Genomic DNA, 5,050 nt, shown 5'->3' on the forward strand with positions numbered 1-5,050 from the left:
GCAAAATAAATAAATAAATTAAATACAGTTGGGAAAGAGGTAGTTGTTTGGGCTAAATTATAGGTGGGCTATGTACAGGTGCAGTAATCTGTGAGCTGCTCTGACAGTTGGTGCTTAAAGCTAGTGAGGGAGATAAGTGTTTCCAGTTTCAGAGATTTTTGTAGTTCGTTCCAGTCATTGGCAGCAGAGAACTGGAAGGAGAGGCGACCAAAGAAAGAATTGGTTTTGGGGGTGACTAGAGAGATATACCTGCTGGAGCGTGTGCTACAGGTGGGAGATGCTATGGTGACCAGCGAGCTGAGATAAGGGGGGACCTAACCTAGCAGGGTCTTGTAGATGACATGCAGCCAGTGGGTTTGGCGACGAGTATGAAGCGAGGGCCAGCCAACGAGAGCGTACAGGTCGCAATGGTGGGTAGTATATGGGGCTTTGGTGACAAAATGGATTGCACTGTGATAGACTGCATCCAATTTGTTGAGTAGGGTATTGGAGGCTATTTTGTAAATGACATCGCCAAAGTCGAGGATTGGTAGGATGGTCAGTTTTACAAGGGTATGTTTGGCAGCATGAGTGAAGGATGCTTTGTTGCGAAATAGAAAGCCAATTCTAGATTTAACTTTGGATTGGAGATGTTTGATATGGGTCTGGAAGGAGAGTTTACAGTCTAACCAGACACCTAAGTATTTGTAGTTGTCCACGTATTCTAAGTCAGAGCCGTCCAGAGTAAGTGATGTTGGACAGGCGGGTTGGTGCAGGTAGCGATTGGTTGAAGAGCATGCATTTAATTTTACTTGTATTTAAGAGCAATTGGAGGCCACGGAAGGAGAGTTGTATGGCTTTGAAGCTTGCCTGGAGGGTTGTTAACACAGTGTCCAAAGAAGGGCCGGAAGTATACAGAATGGTGTCGTCTGCGTAGAGGTGGATCAGAGACTCACCAGCAGCAAGAGCGACCTCATTGATGTATACAGAGAAGAGAGTCGGTCCAAGAATTGAACCCTGTGGCACCCCCATAGAGACTGCCAGAGGTCCGGACAGCAGACCCTCCGATTTGACACACTGAACTCTATCAGAGAAGTAGTTGGTGAACCAGGCGAGGCAATCATTTGAGAAACCAAGGCTGTCGAGTCTGCCGATGAGGATGTGGTGATTGACAGAGTCGAAAGCCTTGGCCAGATCAATGAATACGGCTGCACAGTAATGTTTCTTATCGTTTAGGACCTTGAGCGTGGCTGAGGTGCACCCATGACCAGCTTTGAAACCAGATTGCATAGCAGAGAAGGTATGGTGAGATTCGAAATGGTCGGTAATCTGTTTGTTGACTTGGCTTTCGAAGACCTTAGAAAGGCACGGTAAGATAGATATAGGTCTGTAGCAGTTTGGGTCAAGAGTGTCCCCCCCTTTGAAGAGGGGGATGACCGCAGCTGCTTTCCAATCTTTGGGAATCTCAGACGACACGAAAGAGAGGTTGAACAGGCTAGTAATAGGGGTGGCAACAATTTCAGCAGATAATTTTAGAAAGAAAGGGTCCAGATTGTCTAGCCCGGCTGATTTGTAGGGGTCCATATTTTGCAGCTCTTTCAGAACATCAGCTGAATGGATTTGGGAGAAGGAGAAATGGGGAAGGCTTGGGCGAGTTGCTGTTGGGGGTGCAGTCCTGTTGACCGGGGTAGGAGTAGCCAGGTGGAAAGCATGGCCAGCTGTAGAAAAATGCTTATTGAAATTCTCAATTATGGTGGATTTATCAGTGGTGACAGTGTTTCCTATCTTCAGTGCAGTGGGCAGCTGGGAGGAGGTGTTCTTATTCTCCATGTACTTTACAGTGTCCCAGAACTTTTTTGAGTTAGTGTTGCAGGAAGCAAATTTCTGCTTGAAAAAGCTAGCCTTGGCTTTGTGTCTCTCGCACCTGAATGGATCCCATGCATGGGTGCCAAGTTGAGTGGTTTCACAAAAAAGTAAGTATTGACGTTCTTGTGAAGAAAACTATAGTAGAATAGATTTGTTTAAAAAAATGTATTTCAGCAAATGTTCAACAGTTCAGTTAATCAATTACACATCTCCAACATTGTATTAAATCTTGCATTCTGGCTATTCTGTGTTTACTTGATTTCTTTCCCCCAACCCTAAACTCATTGCCTAATTAAAGACAATACAAGCTCCACACAAACTGATATTCACTACAACACAAATGATTGCTACATGTTGTAGATAAACAATGTATTATTTTGCTGCTAGCAAATAAACACATGTACATTTACACTGGCTTGGCCCATGCTCTGACCAAAGGTCAATTTTGATAGTTGACCAACAGGCACATCACTGGAAATAATTGGTTGATGCTGCCTGAGATAGTCAGGGGGATGACTGTGTCAAAAAGCTTGTGCTCCTTTACTCTGCGGATCATTCTTTCAACATGCACTCTCAGCCTGGCAATGGATTGGGCCTCCCTAACCTCATGTGCTGGCATCTGTGTGGGTCTTGACAGAAAGACTGGCTGGTAGACCTTGCACAGAACAATGTCATCTACGAGAAAGGCCTTATCCACCATAATGGCCATGTCAGGGGTGAGTAAAGAAATAATTCCAGACTGCTTGAAGATCTCCTTGTCATTCACAGATCCAGCATACAATGATGACACAAACTTGACAGCTCCATGTGGTGACATTCCCAACATGCCCTTAAAGGTACAGCGTGTCTTGTAGGAAGAAACACCTCACTCTGCAGTAGTAGTGAAGATAGTGTATGGCAGTGGAGTTCAGTGCAGTCAATCACTACCTAGGTGTCTGGATAGTCCTTGAACTCAGGTGGTAGGTGGGCTTTGATGGTTTCCTTGTGGATCCATACCCGTGCTGACCCAAGCAGACAGTAGAGGAAGTTGGCCCAAGAGATGATAATCCGTCTCACTGTCGATTGGTAGATGCTGAACCGATGGGCCAAATCCATCTGCTTCAGACCCAGCGACAGACGAGTCATAAACAAGACACTACTCGTCGATTGATGGCAGTGTCTGAACGTAAAGAAACCCGTTTTAGTACAATATAGTCCTTATATTCGGTGCATAACAAAAAGTAAATAATGTTTAACAATTGCTGTAAGATTAAATAATATTCTCTTAAGTATTTAATGTAGTTGTCACTTTCCGGTTTTCTTTGAGTAACATTTGTTTAAAATGGATTGGTGCTTGTGACTCTTACAAACTTGGTCTCTGCTGCCCGCTCAATCAAGTGCCAGAAGGCCATCAGGTGGGTGTAGCTTTCAAATCTAAAGACTGACCCAAATTACTATTATTGTCCATCTTCTCTAAGCCTTAAGTAGCACAAGACATGACCTAGCTGCTATTGTAGCCTGTGTTCTTGTTACTGCAATTCGTACTGTAATTCACAGCTGCGAATTTGTTTGAAATGTTCCGTTATTTAACCTGGGAAGTGGACTAAGAACCAAATCTTATTTGCAGCAACGACTTGGGAGCATTTTTGGGGGTTAACTGAAAACGAATGTAAAGACAACATACATTCAATATGCCTTCTTATGCTAAAATATGCTAGCCTAGATTTAAATAACAATGAACATGTTCTTAAAGGTAAGATGGACTTTGGGATAATAATAATTAATAGTAAATCAACACTAATGCTGGATAATAAATTATTACTGGATAATAAATTATTACCTTGTGTAAAAACGTATACCTTCGTCAGAATCAGCAAATCGCTGTAGACCAAAGCCGTGTTGGGCGGTCAGTTCTCCAGCTTGGCTCGAAGCTCTTTAATTTCTCTTACGTGCTCATGTTTTGCCATTAGGGTCACGTTCAGGGACTGCATAGTAATCATGTGTCTGGACCGGATCAGAGACGGCACAGTCCATTAGCAGCGCACCTTGTTCTTCGTCCTCCTCGGTTGGAGCAGAAGGTTTCAGTCTTCTTTCCCAAACACCAGGTCTCTTTTGAATGTGCTAGTTCCACGCGAAGAGTAGGAACAACACCTCTTTTTGGGTATTGTCGCCCCCCATTTTTCCCTCAACAAAATGTGTACTACACACCTTTGTGTGTTTGACAGTAAAGTTGTCACGACATACTGCCACCAACCCCCTTTTTTTGAGCTTTAAGTTAAGTACCATTACATTTGGAGGAAACTGAACACAGAGGCACTGAACAATGTTCATTAGCACCTCCTTCGCCGGGCTGTAATTTAAACGTAATCATTGCGAACTATTTCAGTCAGAAATGCATCAACTACAGTTATAGCTAGTAAGCTAATGATAAAAACAGCAGAAATCGCTCCGGAAGTTATCAACCCGGTAGGAAGTAAATTAGAATGTTGGAGGCGGTATAATGCATAGAGCCTATTGGCGACCGGGGTCAGCCTGCAGGCACCCTAACCGCAACAAGGACTCGCTAGGGCGCGATGTGCCAAACCCTCCCCTAACCCGGACGACGCTGGAGCAATTGTGTGCAGTCCTATGGCGCAGCCCTCCGGAGGCCCCTGACGATTTTAAATGTAATGCCACAGCAGATGAGATGTAAGAAAATAACTGTTCCGTTAAAATGTTAACACCTTTGACAATACAGTACTTTTAGTTGATTGATATCTATGAATGCCATTTCCTATCTACTTTGTCTAAGAGTGATGTACTTACAGAACGAATTAACCCCTTTTAGTGTTGATGGTCTCTCAAGGTGGGGTAGCCTATTTACTTGGGTATGTGGGAGATGGAGGGATCGTGATGACTCATAGGCTTGTCCTTCAATGCTGCACAATTTTGACTGATGTAAAAAGAGAAGTCCATTTGGGTAACTAACTTCCTTTGAAAACCTGCACCATATTATCTCGACTTCCACATTTTATAAACATTCATTAACCATTGTGACTCAGTCTGAGTCCTTGATTGTAAAACCCATTGCCAACCTGGTATTAATTTAAAACCTTTTACCCTATATTGAGATTAGAAATCTCTCTCAAGAGACCTGATTATATAATGAAAAAAGATCACAGAAACATGTTCAATCTGTTTTTTCTCAGAGCCTGAAATTAAGTTGTGTCTTTCAACATTGACAGTA

The sequence above is a fragment of the Oncorhynchus tshawytscha genome, linkage group LG16 (assembly GCF_018296145.1).
Source record: "Oncorhynchus tshawytscha isolate Ot180627B linkage group LG16, Otsh_v2.0, whole genome shotgun sequence".
Lineage (NCBI taxonomy): Eukaryota > Metazoa > Chordata > Actinopteri > Salmoniformes > Salmonidae > Oncorhynchus > Oncorhynchus tshawytscha.